This window comes from Puntigrus tetrazona, chromosome 18, assembly GCF_018831695.1.
Source record: "Puntigrus tetrazona isolate hp1 chromosome 18, ASM1883169v1, whole genome shotgun sequence".
In the NCBI taxonomy this organism is placed as follows: Eukaryota; Metazoa; Chordata; class Actinopteri; order Cypriniformes; family Cyprinidae; genus Puntigrus; species Puntigrus tetrazona.
Genome location: NC_056716.1, coordinates 22640861 through 22660307, shown reverse-complemented (window position 1 = coordinate 22660307; position 19447 = coordinate 22640861).

Sequence of the window (19447 nt, the reverse complement as noted above, 5' to 3'; positions counted from 1 at the left end):
ATCAAAGAAACAGAACAATCAATGCATGATACATCAATGACTGGAGATCGATATAAACAGCAAGAGACCCGGTTATCTGTTATGAGAGCGAAATAAGCTAGCGTGCTGTAGACGGTTAATAAATGAGTTTTTTAAAGGGCAAAAAGAGTAATGCATTATGCATTAGAGCGAATGTAGGTGAGTGTGAACTGAACTCTCACGGGGTAGAGAGTTCAGGAAGAGAAAGACAGCAGGTGTTGGCAGGTAATGGTGTGTTACTTTGAGCCGAGACCAGAGATTAACCAGCCTGTGACGCTACAGCGACTTACAATGAAGTGCACAAATCACATGAATGGCAATTATCTGTCATGGAAATAACCATTAACATGATTTGTGCACTTTATTTTAAGTCACTTTGGTCTAAAAGCATCTGCTAAGAACATAAATGTAAACTCACGCTGACCTTGCTGCGTGTTTAAAAGAAAGAAAAGGACGCTGGTGTCTGAAAATGCATTTAAAAAACACATTATTGCACATTAAAGCTCTGTTTGCTGTCAACACCGAGCTTGAGATACAAGGCAGCCGTTCACAGAAAAATAATCAAGTTTGCTTAAGTTTTTTTTTGTAGTTTTTCATGAAGAAATCTGAGTCTAATGCACAATTTAGCACCTCTGAGGAAGCTCACAAAATTGCCTTTTGGTAACTTACAACTTCCCCTCCTAAGACCCATTACATTAAAAGCATTACATGAGGAAGTTTGCCAAAGGCACGTAGCTTTTAAAAGCTTCGCTTTCTCACATAGGAAATAAAGCTCACTCTTTTTGAATACTCACATAGTCATTTACAGGCTTTAAAAAAACCAAACACCTGCATGTACTGTATGTACATTTATTAACCAATGATTTAAAGGTACGCTAAGTACTTTTTCGTTCATTCTTTGTTGGCCCGAATAAGAAATACGCTGCGTATTTGTCACCCCGTAGTTCATTTATCCTGTTCTCGAAGGTATCTGTTAAAATGGAGGCTTATAACATAAAAATGAATAGTATTTGCCTGCTTATTCAAGTCCATTTTTGACTGTTTATCTTATGCATGTATGCAAACCCGTTCTAAATTTAGTGTTTATTCATTAGATCTGTGATATCTGGTTTTTGTAAAGTTAGTCATTCATTTATAGCGTACAGGCAGACATGCAGAAGGCAAGAAAACTGTCTGAATTGTAATGAGTCCAGTCCTGAATACTAATGCATGGAGTGACTCTGTTTTCTGCTGCAAGGCACCAACAATAGAACTGGCCCAGTTTACTGACTGCTGATTTACCGCTGAGCGTTTGGACAAAATATACTCTCTCTCTCTCTCTCTCTCCGTCTCCTAATCTCTTTTACTCTCTTTCTCGGTTTTAAATATAAAAACTATAATAATACATTTTTACAATACAATAATTGTGAGAAAATTCTGCCAAACATGCTAAACTTTCCTGAATATAGAAGGCTGCATGAAATAATTACAGTTTTAAATAAGTCAGGTTTCGGGCATCTTAATGCTCAGATACATTCGTGTTTCTTTGGTTGGAAACTTGCACCCAGAGCATGATTATTTTGACAAGCATTGCCGCATCCGCAGTGTAGCGAAATGCTTCATATACATTTTCATAAACAAAGAAGATTACGCTACTTGCGAACAGGGGCATAGCACCAAATGTTGGACCCCAGGCACAGAACTACCTTCCAGTCTTGTAACCTATCTACAGTTTTATACAATTTTAGAGGGTCAAAACATGAATAAATAAACTACATTGTGTTCAGAAAGAATACATGTAAGACGATTTATGGTTTTAGTTGAAATGAAAGAATGTAAATGTAAACAATTCAGTGGTCAACATCTGAAGTGGATCAAAAAAGCTCATCAAAGACCGCATTTTGGTTATAAGTTTTAGGACAGCTTTGATGAATGGTTTTGATCCACTTTAAATGTTGACTGGTATATACGGTATAACTGTACTGGAATTTTTATAATTTGTAGTTTTATTTAGCAGAATCACAACAGGAAAAACAAACCCAAAAAAATATTTCACAATTATGTTCTTTCTATTAAATTCAAATTTTTGGAAGTCATTCTAATATGCTTATTTGGCACTCAGGAATAATTACTTGTGACTATAATATTTAAATAATTTATATTTGAAACTATGATTCGAGAAAACTGGAAACTGCTATTCGGTAAGGTTTTTTAAAAAAATATATATATATATATGTATATATATATTTATTCAGCAAGGATGTATCAAAAGTAACAAAAAATACATATGCAATGTTGCAAAAGATTTCTATTTTTAATCATCAAAGAATCCTGGAGAAAAGGAATACATTATATGATAGTAATGAACTATATTGTTTTTACAGTTTTTCTTTTAATCAAATAAATGCAGCCCTAAACTTTTTACAAAAAAAAAAGGTTGACAAAATTGTTGTCCATCAAAAAATAAGTTTTTATATATTTATGGTAGGAAATTTACAAAATATATTCATGGAACATGATCTTTACTTAATATCCTAATCATTTTTGCCATTAAAATATTTTTGACTATGGCTAGAAATACACCCCCGTGATTTTGGCTTCCATGGTCACATATGTATTTGAACATATCTTCCTTAATCACGTAGACAACAATGCATTTAAATGGAAAGAAATGATGGAAATACATTATGACAAGCCGAATCCCTGGTTCAGAAATTTTTTATCTGAGTCATGAAACATTAAAAAAGTCCAACTGTGGTCTGCATATTTTCCCTGCATGCAAAAAAATAAAACTAAAGGCACCATATGGACAATATCCTTAGCTCCAGAGGAGCTGCTTTTGTGCACTGCTTGAGGTGCTTTAATTACATCCTACTGGTTACAGCTCTGTCTGAGATTATAGAAGCTCTCTGAGACGTGGCTTCAGTATTGAGTCTGGGTATGTGATCTGTTTGTGTGTCGAGGGCTTTTATCTGGACGTCGGGTCAGCACAGTAGGCATATCAGTATAACACAGAATGAGACAGATGTACAGTGTGGGGGGAAAATATTTAGATTGGTCATATTGATTGATAATATTTTGACAGTCATCCAAAACACAGTCTCTTTTTCCATAACCCAGAGCCACGTCTGTTTCCACTCAGCTGGACTAAAACATAAAGACCACTTTGAATTCTATACGGTAAACATAGCTGAAATATGCTTTTAGGTTACTTGGTGTTTGGGTTGCCACACAAACTGCGCAAACTGTCCCCCACAAATTACATCTCACCAGTTGCTTTAGACAAAAATATTGTTCTGGTCTGACCACACCTTTGATAAGAAATCACTTTTAAATCTTGCTAAAATAAAGCCAAGAAACCATAAACACAGCTGACCGCCGCACTGCCGAACGCGATACCATGAACTTACAAACAAAACACGCCGACCGTCAAATATTATCTTTTTCTCACATACAAACTGCTAGCGATGAAAAACAGGATGGAAAATGATTGGTTATCTGCATGTGAGAAGGACAAACGGCAGCGACTGAGCTGGAAATGGTTTTTCCATTGAAACATCATACCGTTAGGCAAAAATAGGAAGGTAAAATTTTACTCGTATACGTATTTATACTGAGAACAGTGCTTTGAATCTGGCTTTCCATGTGTACAGTATCCTTGAAGATCACTCCCTATTGGTCAAATAATCCCAATGAACATGTCTGATGGTGTTCAACTTGTATACGAGCTATATTACAGAACACATTTCCCATTGTTGTTTTCAATAAATGTTGAGCTGAATAGCCTTTTTTGCAATTAGCTGGTAAATGGTAATGATAATTCTATTTCTAAAAATAGAGTAGAGCAACTGTTTGTGCATGACTAAATGAAGAAGACTGGATAAAGAATGCTGGAAACACCAGACTTTTTAAAAACTAAAACTAAAATCTAAACATTACATTTAACTTAAACTTAAGTAAAAAAACTACTATTAAATTGGCAACCTGAAAAATTGGCAACCTGAAATATGTAAAAATAAACTTATTAACCTAAATAGAAACATTACCATAAATAAATAAACTAATCAATTAAATTGAAAGTGAAATGTAACAATAAAACACCAAAAAGTATACAAGCAATAAAAATAAACAGTAAAAATTTGTGAAATATGACAGGGTGAACTTTTTTCAGTATTAAAAAAATCCCATGACCGAGTGATGAAATAGCATTATTGAGTATTCATTTTGATCTTGATTTTTGCCCTGATTTACTGATTCACTATCCAATGCAATACAATACACACTGTTAAATCTTGATCACTCATTGGCTGAAAATGATCAAATCATCAGAACAATCACTAGAAAAAAATATTAAAAAAACAACTCTGCAATTTAATTGTATGTATTTCTGTGAACCCATAATTATGTATCTTACCGCACATTTCACTGCAGTTTCAAAGTGAAATGTCCAGAGAGTGGCATAAAAACAAACGTTTAATGCGTAACCGTGGCACGTTTGTATTAGGTTGGTACGCATCGCCTACAGGACGTATGTTAGATAAGAACACTCATAGAAGAACCTTTCGGTCTGAATGGCTCCGTAAACGACCTTTAACATCTAAAGAACCTTTCAGTTTTTACAAAAGGTTCTTTGTGGCGAAAGAAGGCTCTTTAGATGATAAAAATGTAAGTTCTTTAAAGAACCTTTGACTGAAAGCTGCTTTGTGGAACCAAAAATGGTTATTTGTAGAACTTTTAAGCAGTGTAGTGTAGTTTTTTAGGAGTGTAGTGTAGTGTATACTCAACTCCATACTCAAGCCATTCTCCTCAAGATCATATCCGTCACACTTTATTGCACAGCTAAGAGAAGTCTCTGAACCTCCTAAATGGATTTCTTTGAAGGCCGAATGGATGCTGTCGTTTCAGTGAGTGGTAATTCTAAGCACTTACTGTACTTTATTTCCAGCATGTATAGTGTGCTGTCAGCACGTCCGCCTGTTGACAGACAGGCTTAAAATGAGGCCGGCGTTCTAGTGTGAAAAAAAAAATACAGAACTAAACTGTGCTTTCTCTCCACACGCTGGTAACATTTTCGCAAACAATTGCATGCGCTTGCTAAGCACCAGACACAAAGGAATAGGAACAGGAATTGTCTTCTAATCAGAGAGTTTAAGCAAAACAGCAAAACAGAATCCCAGACAACGGCATAAAAACTACTTATAAAGCTGTGGTGGCCTGGGTATCAGAACTCTGGGAACTCTGTACTCAGCTAGCTGTAAAAAGGTTGCGATAATGTTATTTTTTATAAGCATCCTTAATAAATAGAGTTGTAATATTTTCATAACTTTGCGCTAATCATTTTAGAAAAAATAAAAATGTTGAATCTGAAATGCTAAAATGACTAAAACTGAAATAAAAATACATTAAAGCTAACTAGAAAAAAACATTTGAAAAAGAAAACAAATTTTCACAAGCACATAGCATTTAAATTTAAAGCAATTTAAAACTGAAAATATAAAATATCTCTAATTATTTTAATTACTTTATGAAATTTATTTAAATATTAATTAAAATAAATTAAAAGGTTTAAAAAGAGCTGATTTAAATATTAATTCATTTAATTAGTTTATTTATTTATTTTATTTAAATATTAACTAAAATGAACTTAAAATAGCAAAATAGCATTTATTATATATAGCCTTGCAATATATTAGAACCCTTTTCTTTTTGTTGTATGGGGAGTTTTCTATAACTGCAACCAAAATGCCATGTTGTGGAACGTTTTAAAACATTTCATGCTTGCTTGGTTCAGTGAAATGTGCCTGTGCATAAAACTAACAATTCAAATTCAATTACGCTTTCAGCCGCACTGTAAAATCCTAGTCACTCTCTGCATTCATATTTTCCACGCTTCCTCTAGCCAATAATAGGATTCACCAAAATGAATCCCTGAGAGTCGCCTGAGCATCCTCCCAAGACTAAAGATTTCTAATCAGCTTCTTCTATTTATCTCTGCCGTCCAACAGTTATGGGAAGCGATGTTTATTTATGGCGTGACACATAAGGGCACAATGAAAACAACGCGGCTCTGTTTACTGACTGGAACCGAACGCGAGGTGTGCACGCGAGGACCCGACAGCGGTCCCTCTCTCACTGTTTGCCTTAAAAGTACACGCACACACATCTTGAATTGCTTAATCTCATCAGTGCAGTTTTATTTGTGTTGCGGTGTGCTCTGAAGTGGTGGGCTTCCTGGCTCCTGCCTGTTCCACCCATACATAATAAAGGGCGGCCAGATGAGGACAGAGGTTGCCAGAGTCCAATTAGCATGCCGTTCATTATGGCTGATCTGGAGGCCTTCACTGCGCTTAACTACTGATTAAGAACCGTATCTACCAACCACCAAGCTTGACTTTCCACTTAACCCTGGACTCAAACGCAGTATAGATGTTTTCCTAAAGCTAGAGCTAGAGAGCTACTCGGACTCTTTGTCCTGTCTGTATATCATTGCATAGCAAATTAATTTAGTGGAGGTATTTTGATTAAATCATTGCTGCACTAAATAAAGTATGCATTAAACTGATAAAAAAGTGATGGTGTTCCAAATAAATGCTGCCTTTTTCAAAATCCAGAGAAAGCACCTTCTAAAGGAAAAGAAAAATCAAAATGTTTTATTTATTTATTTATTTATTTAATAATAATAATAATAATATAATATAATACACATATTATTATTATTTTTAATTCACGTATATTGCAATATTAATATATATATATATATATATATATATATATATATATATATATATATATATATATATATATATATATATATATATATATATATATATATATATATATATATATATATATATATATATATATATATATATATATATATATATATATATATATATATATATATATATATATATATATATATATATATGCAATCACACATATTATTATTATTATTATTATTTTATTTTTTATTTTTCACTTACGTATATAGCAACAGCATCCCTCCGGCCAGATATTATCATGCCCTCCAAGGCTTCAAAGCACCTGATCATGCTGGAACTCACAGTGCCCTGGGAAGAGTGGATTGAGGAGAGGATCTAATGAGAGGAAACACACCAACTAGGAACTAGTGGAGCAGTGCAGGGGGAAGAGCCTATAGAAGTGAACTGCAGGGGATTTGCAGGAAGATCACTCAGTCCTCCGCAGTTTTAGGTGCCAGTAAGAGTACAGTAAATCATTAACTAGAATTGTACCGTAAAAAGCAAAGCATATGCTGTACACATATGCTGTAAATGAGCCATGATGTAACGGTTGTGAAAAATACATGCTTATTATGAATATGTTGCTAAAAATACAGGAGCAAATGTGTCATTTCAGTATACATTACATTTCAAAAATCAAGCATTTCATTGGAAATTCAATTCACTTTGCTATAATAAATGCAGGCGAAATTTTGGGGTGAAAAAACTAAATAAAACAAAGGCAACAAAATTGATAGAACGTGAATTTAAAGATGTTTGAGGCAAAAAATGAAATTATTATTAAAACAAAATGATCAAAAATCATTTTAAACTAATAGAAAATTGACAATGACATATATTTCCCCCAATTCCCCTATAAGGCGCATTTATTAAATAGCTTTTGTTAATGAAAAAAAAAAGAAAAAAAGTTGCAGCTATAGACCGGCACATTGCAGACATATTGGTATTATATTAACACGCTTTGAAAACATTGAAAACAAAGCAGACTGGTTACTTTAAATGTACAAGTGTGCAGATCTATGCCACAATATGCTACGATGAGTCCCAGACTGTGAAAAGTCTTGTCTACTTGAGCCTAACACCAGAATAAAACTCCCATCTTCTGTAGCAGACCTGTTTATTAAAACAGAGCCAGCAGCCAACAGCGTGTCCTCCCACCTATTGTGCTCGGAGAGCTTCTTCAGAGCGCGTATGGAGCAGACAATTACCATGGGGCCCAGGCATACGTCTGCCGCCCATATCAAGAGGGAAGCATGCGGCTCTCATCCCACACATTCACATTACAAAGCCACTGTTGGTCTGTAATACATTTCACGGCATCTGGAGCCAATCTTGCCACGCTGACATACGAGCCCCCTCTCAGGCACTGACCCGACTGTCATCCGTATACTCAGCCTTTGTGTTTTATATCACTCCTAATGCATAGAGGTAAAAGATTTAGCGTGGAGGCAGAATGTTCGAGGGGAGCGCGCTTTGGAGATAAGAGACACTTCTCCTTGAAGGAGTGATTTTGGTACCTTAATGAGCTGGGCTCAAATATGTCAAAATTGAGTTATGGTGGTTTACAGGAGGTAGAGGGCCACGATTTAAAAGCATGGCTTGCACAGACCCACATTGCCACATAAGCATGCCTGGACAAACCAAAGAGCTGTAATGTTGGCTTGAATACTGGCAAGTTTGCCCTACTGGTAGATGCTGTAACTACAACATTCAGTCAAAAATAGCCTAATGTAATTTTCATTACATTTACATTTAGTCATTTTGCAGACGTATAATGTAATTTTCATAGACATTAAAAAAAATCCTATAAATATGAATACATTCTTTTCAGCAGCCATTATTCCATTTTCATGTTTCAAATGATCCTTTAGAAACCATTATTTTAAAAAGTGTGGTATTTATTTGAATTAATTGAATTTTCAATTGTCGGTTTATTTGATATAATATATATATATATATATATATATATATATCATATATATATATATATATATATATAAATATAATAATTAATTATATACTGTCTTTAGTTGATTATATTGATTAATTATATATACTGTCAATTTTTTTAAAATAATTTTTTACTAAAATCTTAAACAAAAACATGATAAATGTATTATTTATCTAAACATTTCTTTAATTAATAAAATGTTCAAAGAACAGTATTGACCCGATTTGTTTTAATATTATTGCATTATTATTATTGACGGTAAATGTCTTTACCATCACTTTGATAATAAATAAATAAAGCAATAAAACAGCAACGCTTTAAACATTACGTTAATAGTAAAAAGGTTGACAACTATTAACTGAGAACCAAATTAGCATTTTAGAATAACAGGAATATGACGATTTTAAAATATATAAAAATGCTAAATGAAACAAATTGTAATCCTCATATAAATACAGCCTTGTCGAGGATGGGCCTTCTTTCAAAAGCATAAAAAAAAATCCAAACTTTACATATTTGACATGTTTATAAATATATAAATAAATATATAATATAATACATTTGTAATAATTCAAAATACATAGGTTCAGGAAATCCTGCACCTGCTGAGCGACTGTCATTAAGATGAATGTGAAAGCTTCCAGATATGCGCTTTCTCTGGGTACTATATAGACCACCTTTAGGCAAAATGATAAATGGATTTGACCAAAACATTGGGGAGGTAGCTATGCGAGCTTAAATGGTATTCCTTCTGCCGTTAAATGACCAATTGTTCACATCTTCGGGGGGAGATTAGTGTAAGCATCCATTCAGAATATCTGCTGCATGGGAAGCAGAACGTGTGTGTGCGCGTAAAATGAATGCATCTGGGGCCCAAGCGAATCTCAAACACATCCGTTCACATCTGTGCGAGCGGGACCCTCCTCTCGCAGCAGCAGTTTCAAAACTGCGTTAGCGCACAACCCTGGGTAATTCAGGCCCGGTGATAAATGTGCGTGATGATGGAAAGAATTAAAGCGGAGTTCTACGTGCAGTCTGACGACAGCGAGCCGCTGCGTGGAAAACGGGCCCTCGGCCTGATTCATTCTCGCTCGGGTGATATTTGCGCAGGAGGACAGGCGCTAGAGTGGCCAGATCCGCCTCCTCGCCACTCGCTTCACTCTGCTTTCAATTTGCACGAGGCTAGCGAGATAGCGATTGATGTGAAATGGTGGACAAATTGGTCCTCTGAAAGTGGATGCTCGGCTACATTTGTGATTGATTTTGCTCTTACCTTCACAAAAGATCTATTAAGATCTGAAATTTGATAATTAGCCAGGGCAGGATATTGCTCCATTTGAAGGTTGTTTCTGATGGAGCTGTGCATCGGTAATAAGAACAGGCTTGTGGGAATAATGAACCTCAGCAATGAAAAAGATTGGCTGTCCTTATCACCTTTTGCATTCAAACAACCTGTGGTAGGCTTTATCGGTGGAAGAGATGTAATAAATCACTTTTTAAGTCTTCGAACGAGTGTCTGGTAATTCAACGAGAGCTTGTACGATATTACTAATTGTCATTTTTCATTGCATTTGCAGACAGTTATCGGATATACGTTCGATACACGCACCGCTTGAAAAATATCTTATATCATTTTATTCAAAATTAATATCACGTTTTCATAATACTGCCGTTGTGATGGCAGGGCAAAAGTTTTGACAGCTATTACAGTAGTCATGAGAAATGGTGTTTTTCCCCCAGTATATTTAAAAAAAATAGATATATTGAAAAAAAGTAAAACTATTGGATGCTAAAAAATCGTTGGAAGAAAAAAGAAATCATGCCTTGGAAGTTGTAATTATAAGATGAAAAGTTATGGCTTATAAAGTTGGAAATTTGAGCTAAAAAGCTAAAATGATGACTTGCAGAGTCGACAATTAGGACTTAGTTGAAATTATGAGATAAAGAGTCAAAATTATTATATACTTAATATTATAAGAGTAAAAAGTCTAAATTTTGACTAACAAAGTCGAAATAATGACCTATGAAGTCAAAAATATGAGGCAAAAAGTCAAATTATGGAATACTAAATCAAAACTATGAGATTAAAAAATACACATACATAGAAGCCTATTTCTACCATGAAGAAATAAAAGAAATAAAATAATTATTTCACAATATTACAATTTCTACTTATTTTTTATCAAATAAATGCAGCCTTGTTAAAGATAAGAGAAAAAATCTAGTTGAATCAAGCGGAAAATACATGATAAAAACAATACAAAGCGCTGCTTTCTTAAAAAACAAGTACGTTTCACGAAAACAGGAAAAGCCACACACCCTGCACACAGTCATATGATTTCAAAACATGCGCTCCACAGCTGATAAGAGCTCTTAAAAAATAAAGCCCGAGAGATATGAGGCTGTTTTCTGATTCAGAGCAGTTCACCATTACGTTGCCAAAATGTTCCTTTCACTCCATTTCAGCCGAGCACCTGTCCTCTCACAGGGTGAATTGAGAATATACGATCATCATTAATAAGCCAAGGAGTCATGATTTTCTCCCAGCAGGACTGAGCAAACCCAAAGCTCAGGTAGTAAGTGTTTATGAAGCATGTACAGAGACACGGAAAACCCTCCTTTCTTCATAAAATAGAATTTCTCAGAGGTCTAAACTTTGGCAGAAGGGATTAAAAAGAGCAGAAAAAGCTGCTAAATCACGGCACGTTTGGGAGACTGTAGATACAGAGCAGGCTCTGCACTCTAGCCCAGAGAACCGTCAGGGACATTACATATAATTAACTCCAGCCCACTGCCATCACCAATCAATACATCTGAGCTTTTTCTAAAGGAACGTGCAAAATTAGATCGGCAGCGGTGCCAAAAACATACTCAGAAAACTCTTTTGCGCAACAGTCTTTTTGAACTGTACGACAAGTTAAGGACGTAAATAAATTAAGCAATGCATAAAGTCATTAGAATGTTTAATTAATAAAATGCATTTTTTCCGTCCTCGCCAAGAAAAACATTGCAAGATTTGGCTGGAAGCGCACAGTTCTGTTCCACCTTCTGACTTTTGGTTTTTCTTAACCTTTACTAAATCTTGTATAAGAGATCTTATCACAGTTAAACACAAATGCAATGAATACAAGCAGGAAAAGGAAAACATGTTTCTGCTATAGGATATATATATATATATATATATATATATATATATATATATATATATATATATATATATATATATATATATATATATACATATATATATATATATCTTTTCTCACAAATTTGTTAAAATCTCAATTGTGAGAGGGGAAAAAAAGATTTTTAAATTCAAAAGTTCTAATTGTGAAATTTTAAGTGCCACTTTTAAAGTATTGCAAGATGTAAACTACAAAAATAAATACATAAATGTAGGACATAAATCAGAACATAACTTTTATCCTTACTTTTTCCTCTCAGAATTGCAAGCAAAAATTTGAATTGTGATATTAAAAGTCACAATTACTTTTTTATTTATGCATTTATTTATGAATTGTATCCTGTGGTGATGTAATGTTTGGAAGTAAACATTATATAAATAAAAATAATTGCTTACAAATAACTGATAGAAAAATGCAGATAAAAGCTAATTATTAAGTAAATATTGCAAGTAATTTTGACAAGCCTTTTTTCAGCTGTTTTAAAGATTGCAATAACCATTTCAAAACTTGGAGAAACTTTATCAAATCTACAGTTGATGGATTTGCTCTCTCTCTCTCTCTCTCTCTTCATTTAATGGATGGCGTCAGAATTTGGTTTATTTAATCTGTGCCGAGATGCTGTCTACGTACGCAGCTCAGAAGAGCACATCTGTGTTAATCTCTTCTTTCATGTCACTGATTTTTGTCTTGGCGTTTACAGACTCCATTCAGACAGAACAGAGATCCTCGACCATTAAAGAATGAAATAACAGGCATTATGTGGCTTTCACATAGTCTGTAATCTTGCTATGGTTATTGTAGTGAAATGCAGCTCTAAAAAGTAAAACAGGCAATTTTGCTAGACTGCGTCAGCAGCGCTAAGAATACCTTTCTAGTGTGAATCATAAATGACCTCGAGGTAAAGATGTAAACAAGTTTTTTGCACATCCCTTTTTCATTTTTACTTTAATAATAAAGGTGTCCCGATTTATAATTCATGGCGAACGGATATCCAGAACTATCCTATTTTTCACCCAAAGTGTTTTAAAAGGCCAAAGGAAAAGTACAATTCAAGAAGAATAATCTTTAAGTGAAACCCTGTGAATTATCGTCACCACTTTTTTCATAATTTACTAAGGGCCAGAGGGTCTGGTTAGATGAGCTCAGCTCTTAAATACAACCATAGAGCTCCATGCATCACTACAAATGATAAATCATCCCTCGTGAGGAGAATTTCAAAGCTTTCTTAGTTAGAAGCCCTAAATTTAAACACTTTATGTGTCAGAATTTTAGATTCTTTTAGGTGATGCATATCTGAAATGCATTTTTAAAAATGTCTAAGTGACTGTTTTTCTGTTCATCGCTAACTTACTGTGCATTACTGTAATAGTAACCGATTACAAAAGTAAAATGTGTCATCTCTGGCAGTGATGTATTGCACATCTGCAGAAAATCAGATGTAACACTGAAGCGCATATCTGTTTCATTCATTTCAGCTCTGTCATGGCCATGTCTAACCTCTACTGTAACACTCTGGTTTCCCTGCCATATGTTTTGAGTAACTCTGTGGTCATATCATTTTAACACTATGACAACCTTCTTGTATCGCCGTAATAAAACAACGCAAGACTCTTGTTACATCAATAGGTAGTTAGTGTTAAATTTCTCATACCGTACCTCTAGGGTGACAACAAGTCCTGTTGTGGTAAAAGTGGAGAAATTCTTTAGTACTTTCATATTTCCAGGTCAACAATTCTTTAATTCACTGACTTATGGATTTGCTTTGTACAACAGCTGAGGTTTTTTTTCCATGACTTTCTGCAGTTTATATTGTTACACGACAAGTGACTGCTTTTATGAGCGAGAGAGTCAATAAATCATTTATTCAGGAAAAAAGTGATTAATTCACACCTTACTGAATCATTCACTCAAGTGATTTGCTTAAAATTGAGTTCATTCTTGTTCTGTGACACACTATGATATCTTCTGTGGCTTTTGGAACTGTATATAACCATATTTAGACTATATAAATTGCAATATTGTGAATAAAATGTATATTTATCAAAACAATCTTATAGAAATTTGAAAAAATGCTGCAAACGTGTTCACCCTCAAGTCATCTAAAATATAGATAAATTTGTTTTGAACAGATTTGGAGAAATTTAGCGATTTGTCCTTTGCTCATTAATGAATTCTCTTCAGTGAATGGGTGCCATCAGAATGGGAGTTCAAACAGCAGATAAAGATATGGTAATCCATAAGTAATCCGCATGACTCCAACTCAGTGTTTCTAGCTAAAATATGATTCCACTATCAATAATATCACTTCACAAGATGCTAACTAATGGACCGAAGTAACATGGTTTGCTTCTGGAAAAACTAAATGCCACATGATGAGTTTTTAACTTTGACTAACACTGAATTTCAGAATGAGACAAGTAATATTTTAGAAGTGAGTTAATTAAAGATTCACTCAAAAGATTAAAGATTCATTCGGAAAAAGCGATTGATTTGCAACTTACTGAATCATTAACTCAAACGTTTTGTTCAAAATTTGATTCATTTTGTACAGCGACACACTGAGATTTCTGCTGTGATATTGGAACTATTTCTAAGCATATGTAGACAATATGATTAGCAATATTTATATTTCGTATGGTTTACTTCTGTAAAAACTAAATGACACTTGATAAGTTTTTAACTTTAACGCACAAACACTGATATGTCAATTTTGTTCAGCTTTTGGGGGTCACTGCACGGCGTACTGCAGGATCTGTCAAAAGACTCAGACTGCATTTTCAATCATGAAAGGCTCCATAAGGATAACATTACATGACTTCAAATAAGTGGCATGGCGTCCCTGCCATAATCAGCTAAAGCTAACTTAACTCCACTTAAACCACAAACAATGCAGTCTGTCTTCTCTAAAACCTCACCAAATTTGCAACCCAAAGCTTCATTGGCTCGTCTTTCACCATGTCAAAATATGCAAATGAACACAAAAGCCTTACAGTGCAGATGGCAAATTATGAACTTCCATGATGTCTGCTCAAATTTCCCTCGTTGGAGCTTGCTTGCGTGTCTGTCATCAGGACAATCTGACTAGTATGAAAGCTGTGTTGACTAGAGGGGGGGTAAAATATGGAAAAACTGGCACTTTTTTCACATTTGTTACGATACGTAACATAATTTCACATTTTAGAGGGCCATATGAGCATAGGAACATTTGCAGACCAATGCTGCTGAAAAATCTCGTTGTTGTTTTTTTTCTATACTAAGATATATACTGCGTATAAACATATGCGTTGCGCTTTGCCTTTGTTGCCTTCATGCCTCTCGCGTTCACAAAAAATAAATCACAGTGCAACTGCGGTTTGCTTGGTCATTGAGCCTTCTCAGACTAAACTGAATCCATCATGATTTCCACTTTAATGAATGAGACCGAGATAAGAGACCAGTGAGGAGAAAATTACCCAAACATGCTTTATCTTCTTTGTCAGACGGACATTACATGGAAACCCAACAAACGGCAACCAATACACAATGTATCAATTTGATCCATTGAAAACAGCTTCAGGGTGAGCTCTCTGTTAGATGTCAGGTTGGAGGGATGTGTGAAGCTTTAGAGTTCCAACCAGCATCGCTGAAATAAACTGACTGGCATACCACATGTATTGGGTGTTCACATGTGAATACTTTATTCATTCTGGGGTTCTCGGGCGAAGGGCAGACACTTGTAATTATAGGAGAAATTAAAGACACATCAGGTTGTGCGCCTGTGGCTTAAACATGTGAAACCACACATCTGTGCTGCATATGTTTAGAAGGGGCATCGTCTGTCACATAGGACACGGCAATGGATGCTCTGCACATATAGAAACGCCTTTATAGTGATTGAATGGTTGTGTATGATAACAGTGAAACACATTTGGACATGTTGATTTTATGAACGGCATTGCATTAGAATATTATCGTACTGAACTCACATTGAACCAACTAGCATCTGAAAGAAGTTAATAATTTCATTCAGCAAGGACACATTTTATCAAAAGTCATTTATAATGTTACAAAAGATTCCTGTTTTAAAATAAATACCATTTGTAATCAGTAAGGAATCCGAGAAGTAGGCAGAAAATCTCAGAAAAGATTAATCCAGCATATTATAATGATTTCTGAAGGATCCTGATGATGGTCAAGACTGGGGTGATTACGGCTGGAAATCCAAAACTTCAATCACAGAAATAAACCTCAATTCAAAAAGCATTAATATAGAAACATTATTATTTTAAATATTTCACAGTATCAACAATTTACTGTATTTTTGAATGCACAGATGCCTTGGTGAGCATAAGAGACTTTTTTTCAAACAATGGAAACTTAAACAATCTTACTGACCACAAACTTTTCAAAGGCACTGTATACAGTATATATCATTTTTAACTTAAAAACATCTCTATGCCATTTGTTTTTTTTTTATTATTGTTTCCATTTCGTTTCTCCAGTGTGGAACGACATTTATACATTTTTAAAGCGTGTCCCAAATATCCAAATACTTTTTGGGTTCACTGTACGGTTTTATAAATTGCTCAAAGATGAAAATATAAAACACTTTAAAAATGGCTAAGATTGTGGTCTAGATAAAACAATAAAAAAGCAGCTCAAGTATCGCTGGAACCTCGGGGCTGTAAAATTAGAAGCGCTGAAGTCGTGCATGAAATCGGCTAAAGCTAGGGTAGCACAAAAATAATATGGGTGATGAAAATGCGAGAGTCAAAATTTAAACATGTCATTAAAAAAACAGTTCAACTCGTGCCATTATTTACCTCAAATAAGTCTCCAATAAAACACAAAAAGTCGCTATAGGATTTTCTTATATGACAAAACATGTTCAGCATGAAGAAGAAAGAAAGTCATACAGGTTTGGAACGACATGAAAGTGAGGAAATGCTGACAGAGTTTTCTTTTTTTCCTCAATCTAAAAAGGATACGGCAAACTGTTTCCTAAATCATCCGATACAAATGCATAGATTTGTCTCTTTTTCCACAGTTACACCACTTCCCAGCGTGCACACCGACTGACAGTCTGTAAATGAGTGCGTGAAAAGCATGTCAAATAGTAAATAAATCAGAGGACAGATCATAGCGTATTTACATCGAGCCTCGAGCTGTGTGTGTGTCAAACTGACACGGCTTGATGTTGACCGATCTGGGTCTGTGTATGAGTGTTTATGTGACTCGGTGTCCGCTTTCTACGCGTGCGGCCGCTCTGACATCGCCTGCCCATCTTCAAGAAGCAAAGAAGCCTGGGAATGTATTCCTACAAGTTAAGGAAGGAGCAGCTGAGAAATCTCCGCCGCAGGATTAGAGCACGTGAAGGAAACACGGTGGGTTTCAAAGTTCCGTGCTGATGTAAAATGGATCGATCCTTCATGTTAATCCCAGTATTTACCCAACACACTCCAGTAACTATAAACACTGGCCGGCACACACAGCTAAACGGATATGCGTGATCAATCAGGGAGACAACCATGGGGAAAAAACAGGTTTGTTGATAGGTACAGTGAAGAACTCTGGTTCTATAGAGCTTCATATGGTAGAGGACTTGAATGAGGCAATATTTCGTGCCAATTCAGTATTATCACCCGATCCATCTCGCTTCTTAAACGCTGTGATGGTTTCTTGGTAATGCCTGACAGATTTGCATTACAGAATTTAATGTAGGAATATATCTTGCAAGGAGAAATAAATCCATGTTTATTTAATAAATCAAGGTTTGTACAATGAAGTATTCTATCAAACCAAAGGAAAAATTAACTACTCAGGTTGTGAATTTTTATTTTATTTTTTATATATTTTTTAAAACAATTTATATGTATTTTTATTTTTAGTAGTTTTAAAGCACAAACTCAGTTGCAGTCGGAAAAAAGTTATGAGATTATTAGACTTTTTTTTATATTAAATTAAAGATAAAATTTTTGGGCCCGTACACAAACGCCCAAAGTGTGTTTTAATTTGTTTTTTCCCTCTCATGCACGCTGATGCATTTATTTGATCGAAATACCGTGAAATAGTAATTTATAGAATAAAGAGTTTAAGCGACCATTTAAAATAGAAATATTTAGAAACATTATAAATATCTTTACTGTCATTTCTGATCAATGAAATGCATGCATCCTCATTTATTATCTTCATATTAACTACTTAAAAATAAACAAATGAAATATTACTGATCTTTGATCCACAAATCTTTGAAAGGCAGTGTACTACTCTAAAAAAGGGGAAAACAATATTGTTGACAAATAATAAAAAAAATATAGATATAGTATATAGCAATGTTAACAACACAGCATTGATACTTTTATTTTAAAAGAGTTTGAGCATTTGAGCTCATATTACGACATCAATGTCTGACATCTCTTGTGAAACTCCTGAGAGACATGCAAGCCTGGGAAGCTCACGGAATGAAAAATCTGAGACACATTATGCAAGAAGACAAATACTTTTATACAAAAAAGATATTGAACTTATTTGTGATTCTTTTTTGTTTTATTGCTGTTAAAGGACGCTATATATCAAGTACTAACACACATGTTTATTTCTTATTTTCTCATTCTGAACGGATCCACTCACCCAAAGAGCTGTTCACTTAACCACAAGCGCCACAAGGATCTCCCCAGGAGATGATTTCATGATGGGGAAATCAGAGAGGCAAAGAAAGCCCACCTTGCCAGTGGTCTTTCATCTTCTCCTGCGCCTGTGTTTGAACAGAGCTGTCAAAGAACAGAAAAAGATGTTGTAAATGCATATGCCCTCTGGTCCTATCAAAAATGAAATAACAGAGAAAAATTTATTGTAAAAAATGATCTTTAATCCATCATGTACAGGACTAAAATAAATGTCCACGGGCACAACTTGAAGAAAAAAAAACTGTGGCCACCTTTAACCTTCGCCAAAACAGAATGTCAATGAGATTTTAAGCAGGCATTAAACGCTGACAGATAATGAAATATTTGCTTAGAAATCAAATCCATAATTGCATTTTAGCATTTTAGGGCATTTATGTGCAAAGTCTAAAAAGCTGAAAATCAATGCTATTATGCGAATATTTTCTTATAGGACCAACTGAATACATTGTAAATACTGTGAACCCAAAAGTATTTGAAATATTAAGCCGCATTTAAAAACATATTTTATGAAATGTCTATTTAAAAACCCTTCAGATTTAAAGCATTTGATGCTGTTATGGTGTGTGTGTTTTATATTGCATATCTTTTTCAGTGCCACATATTTTATTGTATATGTAATTCGATAACATGCATAGATGTAAGGTTCCAACACTTTAGGCTTTTTGGGGATTTTGCACATCCAGTGGCAATCCCAGCAATATTTCACACAGCAGCTCCTCAATTATTAGTATTAAAGCTTCAAGTGTAAATTTAATCCACACTGTTTTCTGCTAAAACCTGAATATAGATATGTTAAAATGAACCAACTGCATTGTTCAGCAAGCTACTGCAAAGTTGTATCTTCAAATCGAAGGATGTTTTTCAGAAAGAAAAAGTAGGATTTCCTGT